The 26,092-nt window shown below is 41.4% G+C and overlaps 1 protein-coding gene across 25 annotated transcripts in view; it reads left to right on the top strand.

Moving 5' to 3' along the window:
- The window catches only part of KLF12 (KLF transcription factor 12), a 509,531-nt gene that overhangs the window by 116,749 nt on the left and 366,690 nt on the right, over window positions 1-26,092 (top strand). For 3 of the 25 annotated variants that reach the window (XM_089303610.1, XM_089303608.1, XM_089303603.1), the window contains exon 2: window positions 14,235-14,358. The exons of the other annotated variants lie outside the window; for them this stretch is intronic. The gene's annotated coding sequence lies outside the window, so the exon portion shown is untranslated. The remainder of the gene's footprint in view (window positions 1-14,234; window positions 14,359-26,092) is intronic. 25 annotated transcript variants of the gene reach the window in all.

Consider the following 26,092-nt stretch of genomic DNA (forward strand, 5'->3'; position numbering starts at 1 on the left):
TTCTTAGCAGTTCAGCTGATTGCTCTTCTTATTGTTATGGGCTCTTAGTGTATCAAAAGTGAAATTTTGAGCATGACTATATAATACCTAAACTCATGCTTTAGAAAATTATTACAGACAGAAATTCTTTACTAACTGTAGTGAGTGCAATCAAATATATAAGTAATTAGGAGGGTAACCAAGGTGCTAAACCATGGAGGATTTACTGTTTTGCTGGATATTTGTTACCCTGTGGAGTTGGAATACAGAATGTGTTTGCCCCCAAATTTATATGATTATGTATTTGTTAGAGATGGTAACTTTTACAAAGCTCATTGATTTTATCATGCGCACTTGATTAGAATACAACTCTACAAATACATAGTAACTGTATGTATGACACTGGAAATGCTTGGGTTTTCATATGAAGTTTGAGGGATAGCTCTATAGCTTTGAGTTAGATTTTCAACCTTTGAAACGGTCTGCTAAATACACCTCTTTTCTTTATAAAATGCCCAGCATCATCTATTCTGGTGTAGCAGTAGAAAACAAAAAGTTGTAGTGGCTCCATTGGTACTTGATGATAAATAGGTAGGGCTTGGACTCTCCCTACTTTAATCTCTTAGGGACACTATTTCAAGACCTGTTTTCTTTGAGGTTTCTAGAAACTTGAATATTCTGCTACCTGTTCACAACCAACAGTTGGTACTTCTGAATTTAATTGCCATCTCCTCCCCTTTCTCACTGTATTGGGTTAAATAGTGTCCCCAGAAAATTCATTTCTATTTTGGAATCTCAGAATGTGACCATTTTGGGAAATAGGATTGTTCAGATGAGATAATATTAGATAGGGTAGGCTTATCCAATATGTGGTTATAAGAGAAGAGGCACCCAGGAAAAACACCATGGGAGAGAGGCAGAGATTGGAGTCATTTATCTTTAAGCCGAGGGTACCAATGATTGCCAACAACACTAGGAACTAAGAGTAAGGCATGGAACAGATTCTCCTAGATCCTTCAGAAAGAGCAAGACCCTACTGATGTCTTGACTTTTGAACTCTGAGCTTCCAAAACTGAGAGAGTAAGTTTCTGTTGTTATAAGCCAAAGGTATAAAAAGCAGCCTTGGAGTTTCTCTGTTGCAAGTCTGTCCTTAAACAAGTGGATAAAAAATTTTAAAGTTTCCTAAGTGTTAATACTACTAGAAATAGCATAAAAGTAGATTTGATATAAAAGAAGTAACATTGTAATCCTTCAAGGAACTCAGGAAACCAAGCTGAAGATCTATAGTTAGAAGTTTGAAACCACACTTCCAGTTTGGTATCCTGTGGGAAAGCTTTTTCATGCTAGGGTCCCATTCTCAGAAATTCTAATTTAATCTAGGGTGGTGCCTGGCATCTGAATGCTTAAAAGTTTCCCAAGGGAATCTAGGAATACAGTGCTACAGTTGAGAATCTTGAGTGCAGAGCAGAGGTTAAGAGCCAGTAGGTTGGGAGCAATGTTCCAAACCCTGGCTGTACATAGCAATCACTTGGGTTGCTTTTAAAACCCACTGATGGCATGAGCATTTGGCACAGGGGTTAAAACATCACCTGCATCCCATATTGGAGTGCCTGGATTCGAGTCCTGGCTGCATTCCCAATTCCAGCTTCCTGCCTGTGTGCCCTTGGAGGCAGCAAGCGATGGCTTAAGTACTTGTACCTTTGCCACCCACATGGGAGACACAGATTGTATTCTAGACTTGTGGCTGTAGCCTGGCTCAGTCCCAGCCTTTGTGGGCATTTGGGGAGTGAACAAGCAGATGAGAGATCTTTGTTTGTCTGCCCTTCAAATAAATGAAATCAGTATATTTAAAAACTTAAAAAGAGGCACAACCTACTGATGCTTGAACCCCAGCACTGGAAGTTTTGCCATCGAATAGTCAGTGATGCCATCCTCTCAGAGGGATTTTTAAAGCTCTTCATGAATTTGAATGTGCTGCCAACGTTGAGAAGTGCTGTTTGAAAGTTCTTTACATTCCAGTGCACGGCCTGGATACTTACCATTCTACACATTTCAAGACTCTTTCTTGTTTGGGTGTACACAGATGGATTTAGATGAATGTAAGTCTCAGCAAGATAAAAACAAATTTGTGATCTGAGTTTTCCTGCTTCACAAGCCAGCTGTGTTCCCAAAAGGGGACAATTAGTTCTCTGCGATTTGGGTGCTTAGGGGATTTGGGTGGAGTGGTCACTGGTGGCTGCAGTTGGCTTGGTGTTGATGTGCTTTTAAAATTTACCCTTTGCCCTCCTCTTTTCTGAATCATTGGCCATCCCACTGTTGGGAAACCCACCTTTGGCCCGCATTAAGGAGTTGAGAATAAACAGTAGGCGTTGTAAACTATACAAGATAAGGGGATTCCTGGTGTAAAAGAACAAAATAGGAGGAAGCCATCCGGCCGAAGTGGGAGGCAGAGAGACCCTGTGGCTGCTGGTGGCTGCGGAAGTGTGTGTGTGTGTGTGAGAGAGAAGTCCATTGAGGTTGCAGAAAGGGGGTGTGATGGATGCATGTAAGTAAGCATAGGTAGCAGTGTTTATTTAGCTTAGGGATAATTTTCTTGTGTGAAATAGAAAGTGAGTATATATTAAATTACATTCCTCTTTTCCCTGAAATTCTGTTTGCAGTGAACGTGGGCACTGCGTTGGGTGTGGTGTTCCTGAAGCTCGTTCCTGGTTCCTGTTTTGCGCTCTGCATCTAGGCTTGTCTTTGGGTTGTGCTGGTGTCTAGTGTTGTTGAACATGAGATGCGTTGTTAGTATCTCTTATGCTGTGATAATGACAGATGGTTGGGATTGCATTGTTGCCATTTCTTCAGTAATGACAGTATATTTGCAGTGTGTAAGAAGACATAAAAAGATCAGACTCAGTGCGGGTCTGTGTCATGTAGAAGGCTCAGAAGGAATGCCACTTACTGACTGACTTTTCATTTTGTGCTGCTTTGCCTGTCTAGTCCACATGCTTAGCTAGCCTTCTGATGACCAGAGCTCTGTTCCTTTTTGCTTGTTTGTTTCCAAGTTCCACTGCTGGCTTGGCTGCTGTCAATCTATGTTGAGGCCTGTGGTCTAGCTAGTGATGACATTAAGGAGATCTCATTGTTGGTGAATTTCTTTGAGGTTGGTTTCTGCAGTGTACACTTGAGGACAGCTCTTCAAAGTAATAATAGTTGTAACTATCTGAAATTCTTCTGTGTCTGCCAAGGACCCTGGCATTATTGAGTTTTCATATCAATCTTTTGAAGTAGATGATAGCACTTCTGTTTTACCGGTAGGCGGCTCTTCCTTAGCGTTGTGATTTGGAAGTAACCAGTGGCATTCTGGCAAACTGCTTTCTGAGTAAAATGCCTTCACGGGCATTTGGCCATTGATTGCCTTGATGTAGAAACACAGACTATGTGGATTTCAGATTACTAAAGTGCAGTCAGAGGTGTAAGAGATGGCTGTGATCAGCGTTCTTGAGCCTTCGCTAGCCAGCTGGATCCTACACCAAAGCTAATGTTCTTTCTGTTTTGTTATGGGGTAGCCCCACCCCCACCCCCCGCGACCCCACCCATTCAGGGTGATTATTTTACAGAATCTCTGACATCACCATCTCAAAAGCATCATGTCCTGTTTGTAGCTTTTCCTATGAAAAGTTTCTTAAGGAGACAGGCATTAAGCCTAGTGGTTAAGTTGCCCTTATTCCTTAATGGAGTGCCTGGGTTTGACTCCTGGCTCCTGCTCTTGACTTCAGCTTCCTGCCAGTATAGACCTGGGAGGCAGCAGTGGTGACCCAGTTGACTGGGTTCCTGCCACCACATGGGAGACCTGGGTTGTGTTCCCGATGGCCTTGTTCCTGGGTGCAGGACCAGTCCCAGCCGTTGATCGCATGTGGGGAGTGAACCAGCAGATGGGAGGAAGCTTGGACTCTTAAGCATCTCAGATAAATAAATACAAATTCAAGAAAAAAAAGGTTTTTTTAAAGAATTATTTTATTTATTTGAAAGACAGAGTTACAGAGAGAGGTAGAGCCAGAGAGAGAGGTCTTCCATTCCACTGGTTCGCTCCCCAAATGACTGCAACAGCCAGAGCTGAGCTGATCCGAAGACAGGAGCCAGGAGCTTCCTCTAGGTCTCCCATGCAGGTGCAGGGGCACAAGGACTTGGGCCATCTTGTACTGCTTTCCCCTGCCGTAGCAGAGAGCTGGATGGGGAGAGGAGCTGCTGGAACTTGAACTGGCGCCCATATAGGATGCTAGCACTGCAGGCTGGGGCTTTAACCCACTGCACCATAGCGCTGGCCCCCAAAAGTGTTTCTTGATGATAGGGAATTGTCATCAACTCTGAACTTTCAGAACCCTGATTCAACTAAAGCAGAATGAATAGAAATAATTTATTACAGCAAGTTATTGCTGTCATTCTTGATGAGAAAAGTGTGGGTAGAGTATCAGGTAAAATGCCAGATGTGAGGAGCAGTTTCACAAATTTACTAGTAATAAGTCAAACTGATTTTACTCATGACACCAACTGTTCTGAGCTTAATTCAAAAAGCTGCTATCTTTCCATGCTGCCTTTTTCTCTGTGTAGCTTTACCTGAGGCCTCTTCCTGGAGATAGGGCTTGCAGGAGCAGACTCGAGAGGGTTTGAATCTTGATGGTGATGAAAAATCATGTGAATTGTCAGTTTATTTTTTTCCTCCAGAATTGCGAAGGAAGTGGCAGGTGTTAAAAATCTCTTATCCATTTCATATTTTGATGGAAAAGTCTAAACACTTGTCTAATCTCTTTCCCTTTATCTATTTCTTCCTGGTTGTAAATCTCTGAAAACATGTGTCTCAGAGAGTTCTCATTTTTCCAGGTTCTTGGTATAATACCAACTTCCTTGAGAACCGGAGTGCATTTTAAACCACTGTATTTTGTCAAGTTTCCGGCTAATATAAGCGCTTGAGTGTGATGTATTGGGCATCGCTGCAGCGGCACTGCCATCTTTGTAGGATTTGCCCCGTAGTAATCAGGGAATCCATTCCTTTGTTTTTCTTTCTGCAGCAGGGCTATGATGGATAAACAGGCAATAGAGTACTTTACTCATTTGCTAACACGGGCTGCTTGCCTTTTTTTTTTTTTTTTTTTCTTTTTGCATTACTTTGGTGATTTAGTGGCTTTAGTTCACAACTACTGTGTAATTTTAAAGAAACCAAATGTTATTAAATAAAATTTTTACAGTTGCTTCTCGAAGTATACATGCATGACAGTGTTTTAGTGAATACAGATATGAGGCTAATAAGGCCTCTTGTAATCCAATTCCATGGCAGGATGATCTTGTTTTAAAGGCTGGCTGGAATTTTCCTCTGCTTTCCCAGCTTGTCAAACCCCTTTAAGGCCTGGCGATAGGCCATGGGATTTCATTCCCCACAAAGCAGAATGTCATTGTATATTTGATCCCTGAAGATTTTGGACTTGCTGATATTTCATGACTGCCTGACACTTACGTTTAAGGTCCAGGCCGTGACACAGAGCAAGGAGAGCGTGTGGATGCAGGGACCAGGGCCCCGAGTTTTGTTCCTGTTACAGAGGAAGCTGGAAGAAAAGGCCTTAGGGTTTCGAGGGTGTTTTGCAGTCTGGACAATTTATTTTGCCTTTTTCTGAGGAAATAAAAAAGTAGAGTTTTAATCTTCTTAAAATGTTAAAATCTGAAGCATTTTTCACCAGGAAAAGAAATTTTCAGGAAAAGAATAAATTTTGCTAAATGATCATAAAAAAGAGATGCAAAGCTATATTGATTTGTTTTCTGCTTTTATTTAAATGTGTGATGTTACATCTTTGATTTCAAGGGACTTGTAAGTTAAAAATGTGTGTTGTGAGTAAGCTGTTTGACAGTGGAATCAGATTTTCAGTATGAACAACTTAAGTGGAAACAGCTTTCCCACTGTGATAATTCTATCATTTTATACTAGTTTATGAAGAATATGTTTATTACCCAAAGAGTTGCAGTGAAATAGAATTAAATTCAATTGCTCTAAGGCTGAAACTCGTTGCAGCTTGAAATCTTTATATGGACAGGTAGTAGTATGGGAATAGAACTACATTTTTTGGTATGGAAAGTTGAAAAGTGAGTTCCATTTTGAAGACCAATTTTAAGCTTAGTTTCAGTAGAAAAGGCCAACCTTAATTTCTATGTTTGTTTTCAACATGTAGTAAAATTTAATTTCATGCCTATGCAAATGTATGTCAGTTCCCAAATAACCCTAAAACAAGATTTTTGATGTGTCCCAGTTATCAGTTGTCATGGAAGACCTCTAAATGAAAAAAAAAAAAGTGAATCCCTCATGTCATTATACATTATAATTATTTTTTTTCCTTCCTAAGCTTTAAAAGAAATACATTTAACCTATATATGCCTTGTATTTTCTGTTGAGTAGCTAAAACATGCCAGATATTGGTGGTTATTTTTGTAAGATTTTAGCTTCTTAGATCTTGCTTAACCATCCATGATGAGGCTGGGATGATGCTTTTGTATTTTAATGTTTAAGAGTCAGAATTTCCATTGTAACATTAAATGTTTAGGAGAAGCTATATTTGTTAATGATCTGAAAGTGACCCATTTTCAAAGATGAGCTTGCCTTGTTGAAGGTTTTTTTTTTTTTAAAGATTTATGGCAGAAGAAGGAGAGGTGAGAAGGAGGGAGTGAAGGAGGGAGAGAGGAAGGGAGAGACGGAGACAGAGAAACAGAGAGACAGAAAGAGAGAGAGAGAGAGAGAGAGAGAGAGAGAGAGATCTTCCATTCACCAGTTCACTTCCCAAATGGCTGCAGTGGCTGCAGCTGTGTCATGCTGAAGTCAGGAGCCTGGGGTTTCATCCGCGTTTCCATTGTGAGTGCAGGGGCCAAGTACTCAGGCCATCTTCTGCTTTCCAAAGTGCATTAGCAGGGAGCTGGATCAGAAGTGGAACAGCCGGACTCCAGATGGCACCCATATGGGATGCTGGGATGCTATGGCTTTACCAGCTATACCACAACACTGGCCCCGAGATAGTATAAGGACCCTAGTTTAATGGGAATATAGACAATAATTGAATGGAAAAATGACCATTTCAACCCTTCTCACCAAAATGCTGGCCCCACTTTGTTGAAGTTTTATGGATGAATACATTCTACAAAGCTCTTCAGCTGTACTAAGCACCTCTTAGGCTGTCTGTGTGAGTTAGGTCACTTTTTTGAGATAATTAGCTGTTTATTATGAATAAGAAACAAAATAACTAGGAGGTATGCTGAAAGAGAGGGAAAGATCCTAAGAAGTTTTTTGTGAGTAAGGGATTTGAAAATGAAGAATTTATTGTGCAGATCACTACTACTGATTTTAAAATTTTATTTTGTTTTTTTTATTGATAAAAGGAATGCATTTCATAAACTTCTTATATAGTTTTGTTTTGACCCAGAAACCTTTTATTGAAGATATGCAAACTTCATGCATTTCGTAAATACAACTTCAGAAACACACTGAATCTTCCCACCCTACCCACTGGGGTGAGGTGAAACTTCATTGTGGTTTTGATTTGTGTTTCCCTGATGACTAATGATCCTGAGCATTTTTTCATCTGTCTGTTGGCCATTTGGATTTCCTCTTGAAAAATGTCTGTCTGAGTCCTTTGCACATTTCTTAACTGGGTTGTTTGTTTTGTTGTTGTTGAGTTTCTTGTTTTTTATATATTCTGAATATTAGACCTTTAGAAGCTGCATCGTTTGCAAATAAATTCTCCCATGCTGTCCATTGCCTCTTCACTTTGCTGAGTATTTCTTCTGCAGTACAGAAGCTTTTCAGCTTTATGTAATCCTGTTTGTCCATTTTGGCTTTGATTGTGCCTCTGGGGTCTTTTCAAAGAAGTCTTTGCCTGTGCTAATGTCTTACATGGTCTTTTCAATATTTTCTAGTAATTTGAGCATATTGGGGCATAGATTCAGGTCTTTGATCCATTTTGACTGGATTTTTGTGTAAAGTGTTAGCTATGGGGCCGGCGCCGCAGCTCACTAGGCTAATCTTCTGCCTTGTGGTGCCGGCACACCAGGTTCTAGTCCCGGTCAGGGCGCCGGATTCTGTCCCGGTTGCCCCTCTTCCAGTCCAGCGCTCTGCTGTGGCCAGGGAGTACAGTGGAGGATGGCCCAAGTGCTTGGGCCCTGCACCCCATGGGAGACCAGGAGAAGCACCTGGCTCCTGCCTTCAGGTCAGCGTGGTACTAGATCTTAGTGGAAATGCTTGCAGCTTTCCCCCATTCAATATGGTACTGGCTTTGGATTTGTCATGTATTGCCTTGGTTGTGTTGAGGTATGTTTCTTATATACCCAGTTTGCTTACGGTTTTTATCATGAAAGGATATAGTGTTTTATTAAATGCTTTCTTTGCATCTACTAAGATAATCATCTGATTTTTATTCTTCAGTTTGTTAATGTGATATATCATTTGCTGATTTGCATATATTGAGCAATTTCTGCATACCAGGGATAAATCTCACTTGGTCTGGGTGAAGGAGCTTTCTGATTTGTTGTTGAAATTGATTCACTAGTATTTTATTTAGTATTTTTGCACATGTGTTCATCAGAGATATTGGTCTGTAGTTCTCTCTTGTTGGCCTCATAGAAGGATTTGGAAGGATTCCCTCCTGTTAATTGTTTTGAATAGTTTGAGAAGACTTGGGATCAGTTCTTCTTCTTCTTCTTCTTCCTCCTCTTCCTCCTCCTCCTCCTCTTCCTCCTCCTCCTCCTCCTCCTCCCCTCCCTCCCTCCCTCCCTCCCTCCCTTCCTTCCTTCCTTCCTCCTTCCTTCCTCCTCCTCCTTCTTCTTCTTTCTTTTTGACAGGCAGAGGAGACAGTGAGAGAGAGAGACAGAGAGAAAGGTCTTCCTTTGCTGTTGGTTCACCCTCCAATGGCCGCCGCGGCTGGCGCACCGCGCTGATCCAAAGGCAGGAGCCAGGTACTTCTCCTGGTCTCCCATGCGGGTGCAGGGCCCAAGCATTTGGGCCATCCTCCACTGCACTCCCTGGCCATAGCAGAGAGCTGGCCTGGAAAAGGGGCAACCGGGACAGAATCAGCGCCCCGACCGGGACTAGAACCCAGTGTGCCGGTGCCGCTAGGCGGAGGATTAGCCTAGTGAGCCGCGGCGCCGGCCGTCAATTCTTCTTTAAAAGTTTGGTAGAAGGGCTGGTACTGTGGTGTAGTGGGTAAATCTGCCACCTGCAGTGCTGGCATCCCATATGTGCGCTGGTTTGAGTCCTGGATGCTCCATTTCCGATCCAGATCTCTGCTGTCGCCTGGGAAGTCACTAGAGAATGGTCCAAGTCCTTGGGCCCCTGTATCCTCGAGAGACCTGGAGGAGGGTCCTGGCTTCAGATCGGCACAGCTTGGCCATTGTGGCCATTTGGGAGTGAACCAAAAAATGGAAGACCTCACTTTGTCTCTGTCTCTGCCTCTGCTTCTCTGTAACTCTGACTTTAAAATAAATAGATAAATCTAAAAAATAAGTTTGGTAGAATTTGGCAGTGAAGCCATCCAGTCCTGGGGTTTTCTTTGTTGGCAGGGTCTTTATTACTGATTCAGTCTCTGTCTTGGTTATTGGTCTGTTTTGGTTTTCCGTGTCTTCATGACTCAATTTTGGTAGAGTGTGTGTGTATAGAAATCTGTTTCTTTTAGATTTTCCAGTTTATTGGCATTTAGCTATCTGTAGTAATTCCTGATGATTCCTTTTATTTCTGTATTGTCCATTTTAACATCTTCTTTTTCATTTTTGATTTTACAAATCTGGGTCTTCTCCTCTCTCCTTTCTTTGGTTAGTTGGGCCAGTGGTGCATCAATTTTATTTATTTTTTCAAAAAAGCATTTCCTTTATTAATCTTGTGTATCTTTGTTTCAATTTTGCTTATTTTCTAATTTTAATTATTTTTTACTCCTACTAATTTTGGTTTTGATTCATTGTTGTTTTTCTGGATGCTTGAGTTGTATTGTTAGGTCATTTATTTGATGCCTTTCCAATTTTTTGATGTCAGCACTAATTACTGTAACCCTTCTTCTTAACATTGCTTTTGCTGTATGCCATATGTTTTCATATTGATCTTCATTCATTTCTCAAAATTTTTTGATTTCCCTTTTGATTTCTCCTATGACACACTGTTGATTCAGGTGCTTGTTATTTAGTTTCCATGTATTTTCATATTTTCTGGAGCTTCTTCATTTGTTAATTTCCAGCTTCATTGGTCAGAAAAGATGCACATTGGGGGCCAGTGCTGTACTGTAGAAGGTTAGGCCTCCACTTGCAGTGCCAGCATCCCATATGTGTGTTGGTTCAAGTCCTGGTTATTCCACTTCCAATCCATCTCCCTGCTAATGTGCCTGAGAAAGCAGCAGGAGATGGCCCAAGAGCTTTTTGTCTCTGCACCCATGTAGCAGTCATGGAAGAAGATCCCAGCTTATGGCTTTGGCCTCAGCCAGCCCTGGCCATTGTGGCAATTTGGGGAATCAGTTGATGGATGGTATTTCTCTCTCTCTCTCACTGTCTCTGCCTTTCAAATAAATTAATTAATTAAAAATACAAGCAAAGGTACATGGTATGATTTCAGTTGTTTAAAATTTGTTGAGATTTGCTTTATGGCCTAGTTTATGGTCTAATCTGGAGAAGGTTCCATGGACTGATGGAAAGAATGTGTTTTCTGCATCTGTAGGATGAAGTGTTCTGTAGATACCAGTTAGGTCCATTTAGTACATAGCATAGATTAGCTTTGTCATTCCTTTGTTTTTGTTTTGTTTTGTTTTTGTATATTTGATCCATCCATTTATGAAATTGGGAAGTTAAAGTCCTAATTATTATTGTATTGGAGTCTATATCTCCTTTAGATCCATTAACATTTGTTTTAAATCTCCAGCTGCAATAGCATGGGTTTGTTTATATACATTTACTCTAGTTACATCTGCTTGTTTAATTGGTCCCTTAGTCATTACATAATGCTCGTCTGCATCTCTTTTAACAGTTTAACAGTTTTTTGGTAAAATTTATTTTGTCTGATAGTGGGATGGTTGCTCCTGCTTATTTTAGCTTTTTGTTAACATGGAATATCTTTTTCATCCTTTCGCTTTCAGCCTCTGCGTATCTTTGTAGGTGGGATATGTTTCTTGTAAGCAACAAAGAATGGGTCTTATTTTTTTTATTTTTTAATTTTTAAAAATTTATTTATTTGACAGAGTTAGACAGTGAGAGAGAGACAGAGAGAAAGCTTTTCCCTCTGTTGGTTCACCCCCCCCCCCCCCAAATGGCTGCTACAGCTGGAACTACGCCAATCCAAAGCCAGGAGCCAGGTGCTTCCTCCTGGTCTCCCACTCGGGTACAGGTGCCCAAGCACTTGGGCCATCCTCCACTGCCTTCCTGGGCCACAGCAGAGAGCTGGCCTGGAAGAGGAGCAGCCAGGACAGAATCCAGCGCCCATATGGGATGCTGGCGCCGCAGGTGGAGGATTAACCAAGTGAGCCACGGCGCCTGACCTATGGGTCTTATTTTTTTTAACCCACTCAACTAGTATGTATCTTTTAATTGGAGAATTTAGGCTATTTACATTCAAGGTTATTTTTGATAAATAATTAGTTGGTCTTACATTTTCTCTAGATATTCCTGTTGTTGATTTTGGATTTCCTTTGTGCTTTTACTAAGATATTATCTGCTGGGGCCGGCACCGGCACACATGGGAAGATTTATTTATTTATTTATTTGTCAGGCAGAGTTAGACAGTGAGAGAGAGACAGAGAGAAAGGTCTTCCTTCCGTTGGTTCAACCCCCAAATGGCCAAAGTCAGGAGCCAGGTGCTTCTTCCTGGTCTCCCATGAAGGTGCAGGGGCCCAAGAACTTTGGTCATCCTCCACTGCCTTCCCGGGCCACAGCAGCGAGCTGTACTGGAAGAGGAGCAACTGGGACTAGAACCTGGCGCCCATTTGGGATGCCGGCACCGCAGGCAGAGGATTAGCCAAGTGAACCATGGAGCCATCCCCAGGGAAGATTCTTAAAAAACAAAGATTATGTGCCTTCACATTTCTTTCAGGATTCTGACTTTCTGTGTTTATGTATGTAGCACATCTCATTTCTAAGGCTGAATGAGTGGTGACAAATTCCTCAGTTTCTCTTGTTTTGGAAGGCCTTCATTTCACCCTCATTTATAAATTAGAGCTTTTTTGGTAAAGTATTCTGGATTGACAGTTTTTTTCTTTTAGAATTTGGAATGTTTCTCTCCATTCTCTCCTTTCCTTTGGGGATTATTTTGAGAAGTCAGCTATCAGTCTTATTGGAGAATTTCTCTTGTATACATTTTATGATCTTTTCTTTATGTTTCACTTTGGAAAGTTCAATTGTATTGTGTGATAGTGAAGATCTTTTCTGATCACACCTATTAGCAGTTCTATTTGCTTCCTGTCCTTGGATGTCCAAATCTTTCTTATAATTAAGGATGTTTTGCTAATATTTCAGTAAATGTATCATCTAAAATATTCTCTCTTTATATACCTCCAGGAGCTCCTAAGACATGTATGGTCATTTGATAGTGTGCCGTAAATCTCAGACACTATTTTTAGTATTTGTAATTTTTCTTCTTCCTCTTCCTCCGCCTCTTCCTATTCCTCTTTCTCTCTTCTTCTTTTCTTCTTTTTTTTTTTTTAATCTCTCAGATTTTTTTCAAGAATTTGTCTTCTAGCTCAGATATTATTTCTTCTGCCTCATGTGGTCTGTTGAGGCTTTCCACTGTAGTTTTTATTTGATGTATTCTTCATTTCCAATATTTCAGTTAGATTTCTCTTCAATATTTCTGTCTCCTAACAGAATTTCTCACCCATGTCATGTATGAATTTCTTTAATTTAAAACATTTTTCTGTGTATTTTTTGAATAATCTTATCATCATTCTTTAGAATTTCTTTTCAGGCATTTCATCATTCTCTTCTTCTTTACATTGTAATATTGAAGTGTTATTTTCCTTTTGGGGAATTATACTGTTCATGTTTCTTGTATTTCTACATTTAACTTTAGACTTTGTGTAAATGCTTGTTGGTATTCATCTCTGAGGTCTCTTATCCTTGATGTATGTCTCTGTGGCTTACTGGATTATCTGTTCCTTCAGTGCATGTCCAGTGGCTTGTGCTGGGTGGGGCCAGTGATCCCCAGCTAGTGCTTGAAGGTGGGGCAAGAGTCCAGAGTGACACTGGAGTTGGGCGTGGTAGATCTCTGCTGTAGTCAACACGGGTGAGGGTATGATTACATTGCTGGCATGATCACTGCCTCACCCCCTGTCTTCCAAGGTGAGCTAGCTACCCAGGTGAGCCCACGGTGGCTACACACCCTTCCCACGCAGGTGCATGACTCAGACAAAGGATCTGTGCTCTCCTCAGTGTGAGCATAGTGCTGTCTCTAATTACCCACTCTAGGCACTCAGGGAACTCTGATCCTAGTCATTGCCTGGAGACCCAGCCACACCCCATACCCTATTGCACACCGTCACAGAATTCCCTCAGTCATAGCAGGTGTGGCTGTCACTGTCACAGGGAGCGAGGGACCACTGTTATCCTCACAAGCCTCCCTCATCTATGGAGAGAGCTAAGGCATTCCCAGAGCCAACTGCCTGCCTGATGGAAGTTGATTGGTGCTTCGCCTTGGAATGCTGAGCCTTGGTGCCTTGATAGAGTGAGTGGAGGGCAGTGCTTCACAGGCCTAAGTGGTCACTCTGCCCTATGCAGCCCTCCATCCCAGACTCAGTCGGTTGGGACTGCAGATTCATTCCTCCAATAAAATCCCCCAGTTGCACACAATTTCCCCTACAAACTTCTCTCCAGCTCTTCCCTTGGAATGCACTTGCTCCCCTTTATCTTTATCTTTATCCCCTCACTTCTGTTACTTTCTGTGGTCAAAATCAGCACATCTTTTCCCTATTCAGCCATCTTGGATCTTTCCCTGTTATTCCCAATTTAAATTGGTAAAATGCCATTGAGGTTTCCTGTGTTCAGAATGCTGTCTTAATATACAAAGATACTTCAAAATGTACATGGAAAAGTGGAATTAAAAGATAAATTTGTTGTAAAATTTTTTTGAAACCCATAGTTTTTTTTTTTTTCCAGAAAATGTAATTTCCATGAACTTTTTAAAGTCTCCGCACATGCCTGTTCTTAAAAATATTGTCACTAAAGCAAGGATGCTCAAAAGCTTTTTTAAAATATATTTTTAAAAAAATTTTATTTAGATCCAGAGAAATAGGAAGAGAACACTCTCATCTGCCTCCTGCTTCACTCTCCAAATGCCTAGAGCAACCGGCGTTGGGACAGGGCCCACGCTGGGAGTAGAGAGGTCATGTCCCCGTCTCCCAGGTGGGTAGTATGTACTTGATTTAGTGTTGCTGCCTCTCAGAGTCTGCACTAGCAGGAAGCTCGAGTCACGAGTTGGAAGCACAAATGGTACCCAGATAATCTGAAAAGGGCCATGGGCATCTTAACTCGAATACTAACTGTTAGGCCATCTGCTTGCCCCACTAACTTATCTTTTAATTCCATTTTACACAAACACTTTGAAGTACACTTGCATGAATGCGTGTGTGTGTGTGTGTGTGTGTGTGTAACAGTATCTCTAAGGACCCTGACAGGTTTCACGGCCTTGTCTGCTGCAGCTCTGACTTCTCAGGTCTTTCTATGACAGGGCTGAGGAAGCTAGCATGGAGCTGGCAGACCCCACTGACCGATGCACTCCCTTGTACACCTTCCTGGTCTCTAGTGGAGTTGATAGCGCCTCTTGATGACCATCTGCTCTGATATTTTCTTTCTTACCTTGTCGTCTCTCTGGGAAATGGGCAACCACTGATATGCTCAAATTTCTGTTTTGGTTTTTTTTTTTTTAATTGATTGATTGATTTTGAAAACATTACAGGGAGAAAGACAGAGAGGATCCCCAATCCACGGGTTTACTCTCCCAGATGGGTACAATGCCCAGACCTGGGCCAGGAGCCAGGAGTTTCCTTTGGGTCTCCCACATGGGTTATAGGTGCCCAAACACTGGGGTCATCTTCCACTGCTTTTCCCAGGTAATTAGTAGGCAATTGGATCAGAAGTGGAGCAGCTGGGATATGAACCAGCACCTGTACGGTGGTGGCTTTATCAGCTGTGCCACAACACTGACTCTGAGCCTTTGCTTTTGTATTATTTCATTGCTGTTTGGCCGGTTGATTCCAATGCAGAGCAGTTTTTTTTGAAGACATGTGTAAGTATAATGTGTGTGTGTGTGTATGTAAGTATGTAAAATTTCTCTTTTTGAGAGTTGCCAGCTTATCTCAGCAAAATCTCTTTCCGTCTTAACATTTGTAATGAAAAGGTAATTTGTTTGCTGTCCCATCCCTTTCTGTGGCAGTGCTAAGCCTGCGTATGTATATATTTAACAACTTGATTAAAATAGAACTTCCCATTAAAATTTTTTTACTCTGATTAAGATGCAGTATCAAATAGAATTAAGTAAGTAGGTGCAGAGGGTATAATCTCAGACTTCCTGAAGATGGATGATTTATATGTGTTGGTCTTTTTTAGATTGAGGGTATTTATTTGTTCATTTACTTCTAGATTACCTTTGGACCAAAATGTAATTCACACGTGGGAAAGTGCGTACAGTACAAATATACAAATGGACAAACACTGAGCAAATGACCATATATGCATGTAGCATTCACCTCGATCAAGTCATAAAACATTATAATTAGCTGCTTGTATTAGAGTTAACTTTATGCCATCTCTATCACCATAGACAGCTATCTGTCCATAAACACCACAGGGATTCAAAAGCGCTCTTCCGAATCTGGCTTCTTTTTTTGGCATCTAGCAGTATTAGTCTTTTTCTGTTGCTGTATAATATTCCATTATGTGAAATGTATTAAAAAAAGTTCACATAGGCTGATTTATCCTTTTTATTGCTGATAGGCCCTCGGTCTATTTCTAGTTTTTAGCTGTTAGGAATATTCTGCTGTGAATTTTTAGAAGTGCTTTTTGGCACCCTAAGTACATATTTCTGCATGGCATATTCCTGAAAGTGGGACTTTTAGTGAAAATGTGTTTGCATCTTAGTACATGCTGTCAAATAGTTGTCCTGTGTGACTGTGCCAGTTTGGACTTTAATCAGCAATGTACAGGGGTACTTCAGAAGTTCATGAAAAATGGAATTAAGAGGTAAGTTCATTTTGGTACAAAAATATTTAAATCCCTGTATGCAAAGAGTCATCAAAAAGTCCATTGAAAATGTACATGAGTAAAAAACTATGCATATTTAAAAATTTTTTGCGCTAGAGAAGCATGTCATATTTTGAGTACCTTTGTATAAGAGTTTCAGATGTGCCATGTCCTCACTAGTCTCTGTGTTTAATATTTTTGCCATCTAAAGGCTGTGTGTGTTGGTGTTTCACGGTTTTAATTTATGCTTTCTAATGGTTAATGATCAAGTTTCATATGTTAATGGCCACATTGACTTTATCTTGGGAGAGACTGATTCAAGGTTTTTTTTTTTTTTTTTTCCATTAAAAACTGGCTTATTGTTTGTCTTTTGTTTTTATCTCTTTTCTGTTTCTTTCAAAAATTGAACCAGAGTCAAAATTCAGTACGCTATTTGGCAGAGAGGATGAGAGTCATGGAAAAGTTAGTCGGGTAGAAATACTTGGTTTTTGTTAAAATTTATTTTCATTTTCAAATAATGTTCACTGAATATCTTGTCTGTATGTTTGTAAACGGGTATTATTTGGCTTAAGGATTTTCTAAGACGCATACAAAGACAGTGAGAATACTTGGTCTTGAGTGCTTTGGTAACGAGGACCAAGAGTGAGCCCAGCGTAGGCTCTGAGGTTAGGAGAGCCTTCCCCTGTGTGACAGAAGGAGCCACAGGGGAGCTGAAATGTTGCCGTGAAGCAGAAGGCAATGACTGCAGGGAATGGCATTCCAGGTAGAGGGAACAGCATGTGAGTCATCCGCGTGTGAAATACGTTTGACGATGGTGCCTGTGGAGGGAAAGGGTACCTGTGACTGTACGGGAAACTCTTTCAAGTATTCATGTGCCCGACCCTATGGGAGTCATGAGGACACTTGAGTGGGTGGTGATAATAACTACATGAATGGTTATAACCTACATTGACATTCCTGTACGCTGGACCCTGTGCTAAGCTCTTTACTTGCATTATTTCTTTAGATTCCCATGGCTAACTGAGGACATAAACACAGTTGTCATTTTTCTTCTATATTTGAGGAAACTGGTTTTAGGCCAAGTAACTTCATTAAGCCGTGTAATGCTGTGTGCTCACTGCACACAGTGTAATCTAGTGGGAACTTCACAAACTGCACAGACATAACACACACATTGAGAGTGTGTTGAGGGTTCCAGTAGCATTAAATTAGATGTGAGTCTGTAATTACAATAGTAAGGCTTCTAAGAGATTGGAAGAGATTATAGGAATAAACATTTTCTGACATTGTTTTACAATTATATGGATCTAATCGCTTAGGTTACATAATTTAATGATTCTATGTGTAATTTATATGTGAACATACACTTACGCAATTATGATTAGTGAAGAGGCAATGAACTATGTAGTAGTTAAGAGCATAGAGTGTGGGTTCAAAATCCTTTGGTTTCATCCCTGATGCCACCATTGACTGTTTAACCAGTATACCCCTTAACCTCACACTTTATTTATAAAAACGTTGTCGTAACTCTCTATTCTGATCATTTCAAAATTTGGTGCTTCTGTGAGGAAAAGCGTATTCAGATTCACCTTTGGTCTTTTTCTTGAAAGTTTCAGTCTACTGAACACTAGCAGAAATCATTTGCAGACTGAGACCTTGTAAAGTACATACTTTTGGGCCTGCAGAAAATTTTTGGGTTGAACCAAGGGTACTGGAAATAGAAGGTTATAATTGAAATGTCAGCAAATAGAAGTTTAACAATTGCAGTCAATCTTACCAGAATATTAAATATATCTGTTAAATACAATTTTTCTTTTCAGTATATAAATTTTAATATGCATTCCATATCTCTTCAGCCACATTGCGTATATCAATAGTCCCCTGTGGCAACTTAATCTTTGCATACAAACTATTCTTGTTCAATATTTGAATAGTGATAATGGGTTTTATTCTATAAATGACAGCCTTAGTACTCTAACCTACAGCAGGCCTAACTTTACCTTTTGCAGGAATCACAGCGCTTTATATTCCAAATGGCAATTTCAATGTTTTATTCATTACCAGTAAACAAACAAATGCAGGCTGCATGAAGAACACTGTTTATCAGCATAGAACGGGCAAGGATGTCCCTGTGTTTGTGGGGTGCCCTCCACCCACCAGACTGGCACGAAGTACAGACTCCCCTGGGGCCTCCGGACAGCGTTGGTTGTATTTGAGTAGCAATCAGAATGGCCCGCAGGTGACAAGAGCTCCCAACAGTGGATAAAGTTTTGAAAATCACCTGGTTTTCAGAGCCATTTTAAGAGGTTCTTTCCCATTCGGTGACGTGCCCAGTAGCCTCGTTCTCCAACTTTTCCTCACAAAGGGAAAATAATTTGAGGTTTGTAGTTGAGAGTAGCCTGCTGCAAGCAATGAATTTATTCTGCCTCTCTTGTTTTACTTTCTGTGTTAATATCGATTTTCAGACATCTACACAGAAAACTGATGCTCCGGTGAGAAGCAGCGTGTTGTATTATAAACGGATGCTCCGGTGAGAAGCAGTGTGTTGTATTATGTGAATTTATTTAGGTTCGTCCTGGCCCAGCATTGCAAGGGCCCAGGTAGATCTGGAGTCTGTACAGTTTGTCATTTCTCTGTGCTACTAGACATTTTGCACTGCACCTGAAGGTCAGACAGGTGCAGAACATGTCATGAACTAGCAGTGTGCGTGCGTGTGTGTGTGTGTGTTTGTGTGTGTTTGCTTTTTTGTTTATATACCCTCATTACAGAGGGCACTCAGTGTCCCAGCCACTGCCAGTCTCTCTTTGGCCACATTTCTCTATTTCAGCTTCCGGCCGGCTCCTGTTGGCATTTAGATTTGCAGCTTATGGAGTGAATTAGCCCAGAGCTTCCAATTGGGGGTGCTGTGGGTAGATTATAACTGCACTGAGATACTGATTTCCTTTCAGACAGTTGGGGTTGATAGGAGAGAAAGTTAAGAAGTGCTAAGTTAGCATTTTGGTAACTTCAGGCATGGCCTGGAACCCCCCATATATATTCCAGTTTAGAGGTTCACAGTTTCCAGTGAGGACCAAACTCGTGTGTATCCAAATTGTCAAATATGACCCGCTTTTTTTTTTTTTTTTTAATTTATTTGTTTGTTTGAAAGAGTTACAGAGAGGCAGAGGCAGAGAGAGAGAGGTCTTCCATCAGTTGGTTCACTCCCCAGATGGCCGCAATGGCCAGATCTGCGCTAATCCAAAGCCAGGAGCCACGAACTTCTTCCGGTCTCCTACATGGGTGCAGGGCCCGAAGCGCTTGGGCCGTCTTGTGCTGCTTTCCCAGGCCATAGCAGAGAGCTGGATTGAAAGTGGAGCAGCCCGTTTGGGATGCTGGCACTGCAGGCAGCGGCAATGCCACAGCGCCGGCCCCTGTGGGGCATTCTCATTGGCCTTCTGCAGGCTCAGGAGAAGTCCATGCGTGTTCTCCTTAACCGTGTGGCTGCTCTTTACCAACAAGGAGCTCTTTCTGAGAGCAGTATTTGAATTCATCTCTGAATCAGGGTCCTTAAAGCATCACCCTGCTTATTCTGCCCACTAGTGATGATCCAGGCTGGCATCATGCTCGCTCTTGAATGTGCCCTGGCCATGTAGGCCAGAGATATTGGGTGGCAATCACATTTGAAAACTTTATAGAGGGCCGGCACCGTGGCACAGTAGGTTAATCGTCCACCTGCGGCACCGGCATCCCATATGGCACCGGTTCTAGTCCTGGCTGCTCCTCTTCCAATCCAGCTCTCTGCTGTGGCCTGGCAAAGCAGTGGACGATGGCCCAAGTCTTTGGGCCCCTGCACCCACGTGAAAGACCAGGAAGAAGCTCCTGGCTTGGGATTGGCACTGCTCCGGCCGTTGCGGCCATTTGGGGGAGTGAATCAATAGAAAGAAGACCTTTCTCTCTGTCTCTCCCTCTCACTGCCTGTAATTCTACCTCTCAAATAAATAAAATTAAAAAAAAAACTTTATATCGCTTCATGAAAAAAATGGAAAGTGCTTGGAGGCATTAATAAATGCTGTTTTTTTCGCTACTGCTAGGTCTCTAAAGACCTGAACAGCTGGGGCATTCCTTAAATGTGCCCTGAGTTCTTTCACCATTGTACACATTATGAAAATTATAAACTCTGTTAATCAAATTTGTTTACTCAGAAGAGCGCCTGAGGGCTGGCACACAGCAGCAGCCGTAAGACTGAGAACGGAGGGAAATGTTACTGTCGGTAGGTTTGACGTTTAGGAGTTTAGGAGGATTGTTAGGCCCGAGTTTCCAGATGGCCCTGTAGTGTAACTCACTTGTCTGTGTTCAGTTTAATGATGTGTATGGCCGCGTGCATTTCCCATCCACAGTGCAGTGGGCATGTGGTGCTAAAGAGGTGGATTTTCTCAGTGTACATAGAGTTACGCTTCAGGATGTAACAGTGGACTCAGGAGTGCAGGCTGGGTGATGGTTCCTGCCCTCTGGGACCCTTCTTGTTGTAATGGGCTACGAGGATCATGGAGAGCCCTTGACATGGCCGTTCAGGCATGGCTGTGCACAAGTGGCTGTGCTTTGGAAGTCGCACGGCAGCACTTCAGCGAGCGCTTTGCAGAGTTTCAAAAAAGCGAAGATTAATAATCTGTGGTCACTGTAGTTCTTGGCCCTTTGCCTCTTTAGAGTGTGAACAGAGATTTTTACTGTTCCAGTTCATACTTTCCTGGCAATTTTCTTCTTCTTTCTTTCTTTTTTTTTCTTTTTTTATTCTGACATATTAAGGTACTACCAAAAGCTAATGGAAAATGGAATTAAAGTTTATTTAGATGCAAAAAAAATGTTGAAATGCATACATAGTTTTTTTAGGATTTATTTTATTTATTCAAAAGGCACAATTAGAGAGGGAGATATAGAGAGAGTGGTCTTCCATCTGTTGGTTCACTCACTTCCCAAATGGCTGCAAATGGCCAGGTCTGGGCCGGACCTCTGGGTCTCCCATGTGAGTGCAGGGGCCCAACGATTTGGGCCATCCTCCGCAGCTTTCCCAGGCTCATTTTCAGGGAACTAGATTGGAAGTGGAGCAGCTGTGACTTGAATTGGTGCCCATATGGGATGTTGGCCTTGTAGGTGGAGGCTTGACCTGCTATGCCATAACACTGGCTCCCATATTTTTTTTTTAAATAATATGTATTTTCCCAGGTGGGAGCTGTGACGTAGTAGGCTAAACCTCTGCCTGCGGTGCCAGCATCCTCTATGTGTGCTTGTTCTAGTCCCAGCTTCTCCTCTTGTGATCCAGCTCTTTGCTATGGCCTGGAAAAGTGGTGGAAGGTGGCCCAAGTGCTTGGGCTGCTACACGTACATGGGAAACCCAAAGAAGCTCCTGGCTCCTGGCTTCAGATCGGCGTAGCTCCCACTGTTGCCGCCATTTGGAGAGTGGACCAGCAGATGGAAGACCTCTCTCTCTGTCTCTCCCTCTTTTTGTCTGTAACTCTGTCTCTCAAATAAACCTTAAAAAAATTGTAATTTCCATGAAGTGCTTTTATATGTTCTTTTTGAGATGAAGCGTCCTCTTTTATTTTTAACTAGATTAGGGATCTGGTTTGGAAAGGGGAGGAAGGAGTTTAGTGTTGTTGATTCAGTGAATGAATGATTAAAGTTCATGATGAGGTGAATTAAGGCATGCATTTCCTAATAATTTAGGGAATAAGACCCATGATATTAGAGAAGCAATAAAGAGGAAAGAGTAGAAGTTATTGAAAATCATTGTATAATTCTGAAAGAGATTAAATTTTAAAAATAGAGCTAAAAATCTCCATGGGCAGGAATTCTGAAGGATAGGCTTTCAGAATGATCTTTACAAAATTGTATGTTTGGGGGCCTGTCCTGTGGTGTAGCAGGTTAAGTCTCCACCTGCCGGCATCCCATATGGGCACCAGTTCAAGTCCCTGCTGCTCCACTTCTGAACCAGCTCTCTGCTGTGGCCTGGGGAAGCAGTATAAGATGGCCCAAGTGCTTGGGCCCCTGTACTCATGTGTGTCTGAGAAGAAGCTCCTGGCTTTAGAGTGGCCCAGCTCTGGCTGTTGTGGCCATCTGGGGAGTGAACCAGCACATGCAGGACCTCCCTTTCTGTCTCTTCCTCTGTCTCTAACTCTACCTCTCAAATAAATAAATAAATCTTTAAAAATATTGTATGTTGTAGTTTACTTGAAGTATGTTACTGTTAAAAGTTGTGAGCTAGTCTTCTTGCGCTTCTCTTTCCCTGGGAATGGAGAGTGTAGCATATTAGTCTGTGTTTTCTTAAAGTCTGGCTAGGTTGTCTTTAATGACTATATCTTTCCTTTCTTCAATTAGTCTAGTTTTGGATGACAGGATAGCCAGCTGAGAGATCCCTTTGGCTTTCTTCCTGAATTTGGCAGGCATGAGCCACTTCTATGGCCCAATAGTTCTGCTTCGTTCAGTGTCTGACAAACCAGTCATTATCAATAAGAAAAAATAATAATTTAATCACCATTATTTTTATAGAATGCTTCCTACAAATTGCTTTTCTTAGATTTTCCCAAACGTGACAAACTGCTGCAAAGTATGTGTTATGTTAGCCATTGTGATGATGAGGAACAACAGCTTTAGAGAGAGAATGACGAGGCTACGGTTGTGTAACTGAGACGTAGAAAAGCTGGGTGTGCATTCAGGGTTGATGCCAGTTCGCATCAAGCATCAGACGAAGAAGGCGATTTTAGGAAATATAATGGCCTCTGATAGATTTTGCAGTTATGGTTCATGGTCTTACAGATGTGACCAGGTTGCTTTCCAATACCTTGTGAGGCCCCTGGGTCTTCTGGGTGTGCACGTGTTGTTGGTCAACCTGTAACTGTAACTTTGCATCCATTCTTACGGTATCATGGGAATCCGCAGAATTCAGGAACTTACCCATGGGCTGCTTCTAGGACTTGTCAACAGTGCCCGCTTCATGAATCTCTTTACCTCCCGTTAGCCTCTCTAATCTGTGCTGGCTGCTTCCTGCAGAACAGTCCGGCATACCGCTCCCTGTGGCTCACAGCTCAAAAGCTTCTAGGGGGGAGCCTTCTGGCATAAGGGCCGAATGGTCTTCGTGATGAGACAAAGTGAGTTCAAATATGCTGTCAAGCCTTCTCTTTTCCTACTTGTCAGTTGGAGGTTGGTATCCTTCCTTCCCAAGGTTACCATGAGAATTCCTTAAGATAATGTGTGTAGAGTACTTCCCACACTGCCTGGCACATGCCAGATTTATGGATTATATTTTTAGTGCTGAGATACTATTGTAAATAACAGACTCCTTTAAATTATACAAGACGCAGTGACAGATACATTTCTGAGCTTTTCAAGGGGCTGTGGTAAAACTGGTAGGAAAGAAATTATTTACAGTCACAGATAAACTCTGTTATAATGCAGTGCTTTATTGAACTGTGCTTTGAAGAGAAATCCTCTCTTCTCACCTTCAGAATTCTCCAAGGCCAGGACTACATCTTTTCCTCTCTCCAGAGGACCATTCAGCTCTGGCTGTGTCTGTAGGAAATAGGCGAAATATTTCATTCTAGTGTCTGCATTTTTATCTTCCAAAAGTTTCCGTTTAGAGTAACATCTTGTAAAGAGGGGTGCTAGGTAACAGTCGATGGAATAGTTAGCATTTTATTCCTGCCCAAAGCAGGTTGTAATCTCCAGGGGATGAGAAGATTGGTTAAGTTCCATGACTTTGTCAGTGCAGAATTAGACTCTCATGACCAGTATTAATTTATTCAAGACCATTATATATGCCTTTGAAGATGGACATGCATAGGATCCGCAACTCTGTAAATGAAAGGAGACTTGAAGATCTTCAGCCCATTAATTTTATAGATGTGGAGGTGAGGCTGAGAAAATTATAGCTCCTGTGGTGATGGCCGCATAGTAGTAGTAGTGAGTGGTGGTGTTGCAGTGTCGCCAAGGAAGAGAGCCCCTTGTTTTCTCCATCTTAGTTGACGTACATCAGACCAGTGAGTCAAGCCACAACAGCTCCATGCGTTGCTAAAAGCAAGAGACAGCCCAAGTAAAACGTATCGTTTAACTTGTTCGCATGTAAAGCTGGTATTATTTTTTTTTGACACAGCTGGAAGAATAGTGGTGTTTCAAGTTGCCTGCCCTCCTGTGATAAGAGAGAGCAGATGCTACTGTAGAGTGACTCAGATCTATTCTGTACTTTACCCTCTCACTTTGGTACTCGGAAAAGTCACACACTGACCCAAAGTCTCTCTTATGGCAAAGTTTTTCTCAACAGTGTTTCTTTGATTGATTGATTGCCCCCCAATGCAGATGTTTTTTAAATCTTTTACTAAATTTATTTTTAGGGATTCCATGCTGTACATTTTTTGGCTTTTACATTTCTTGTTACAATTGTTTTATTTTCTGGCATATTGACTTATTCACATTTACCTTGTATTCAGTTATGCTGCTAAGTCCATGTGTGAATTCTAGTATTGTGACTATTGATTGTTCAGATTTTCTACTATATAATGTTATCCATGAAAAATGATAATTTTATTTTCTAATCTGTAATTATTTAATGCTTTATAACACAGGCTAGGACCTCTAGTGTAAACTAAATTGTGTAATATTAATAAATAGCCCGTTTTCTGATTTCGGTGGGGGAACTTTCAGTATTTCACCATCAAATATAACACTAATGGTACTTTTTAACAGCAGATCTATTTTTAAATTAAGATTGATTTTTTTGTTGTTTTGTGAATTGTTTTTAATTTTTTTTAACTTTTATTTAATGCATATAAATTTCCAAAGTACAGAATATTGATTACAATGACTTCCCCCCCCATAACGTCCCTCCCACCCGCAACCCTCCCCTTATCCACTCCCTCTCCCCTTCCATTCATGTCAAGATTCATTTTCGATTCTCTTTATATACAGAAGATCAGTTTAGCATACATTAAGTAAAGATTTCAACAGTTTGCTCCCACACAGAAACATAAAGTGAAAAATACTGTTTGAGTACTAGTTATAGCATTAAATCTCAATGTACAGCACACTAAGGACAAAGATCCTACATGAGGAGTAAGTGCACAGTGACTCCTGTTGTTGACTTAACAAATTGACACTCTTGTTTATGGCATCAGTAATCACCCTAGGCTCTTGTCATGAGCTGCCAAGGCTATGGAAGCCCCCTGAGTTCACTGACTCTGATCATTTTTAGACAAGGCCATGGTCAAAGTGGAAGTTCTCTCCTCCCTTCAGAGAAAAGTACCTCCTTCTTTGATGACCCATTCTTTCCACTGGGATCTCACTCACAGAGATCTTTCATTTAGGTTTTTTTTTTTTTTTTTTTTTTTTTCCCCCAGAGTGTCTTGGCTTTCCATGCCTGAAATACTCTCATGGGCATTTCAGCCGGATCCGCATGCCTTAAGGGCTGATTCTGAGGCCAGAGTGCTGTTTAGGACATCTGCCATTCTATGGGTCTGCTGTGTATCTCACTTCCCATGTTGGATTGTTCTCTCCCTTTTTTATTCTATCAGCTAGTATTTGCAGACACTATTCTTGTTTATGTGATCCCTTTGGTTCTTAGTCCTATCATTGCAATCAATTGTGAACAGAAATTGATCACTGGGACTAGTGAGATGGCATTGGTACATGCCACTTCGATGGGATTGAATTTGAATCCCCTGGTATGTTTCTAACTCAAGTCAGCTTGAGCATGTCCCGAATTGCACATCTCTTCCCTCTCTTATTCCCACTCTTATATTTAACAGCGATGACTTTTCAGTTAAGTTTCAGCACTTAAGAAGAATTGTGTATTGATTACAGTATTCAACCAAAAGTATTAAGTAGAACAAACAAAAAAAAATACTAAGAGGGATAACATATTAAGCTGCTCATC

This window comes from Oryctolagus cuniculus, chromosome 9 (genome assembly GCF_051225735.1).
Source record: "Oryctolagus cuniculus isolate XC-2025 breed Fujian yellow rabbit chromosome 9, ASM5122573v1, whole genome shotgun sequence".
NCBI lineage: Eukaryota > Metazoa > Chordata > Mammalia > Lagomorpha > Leporidae > Oryctolagus > Oryctolagus cuniculus.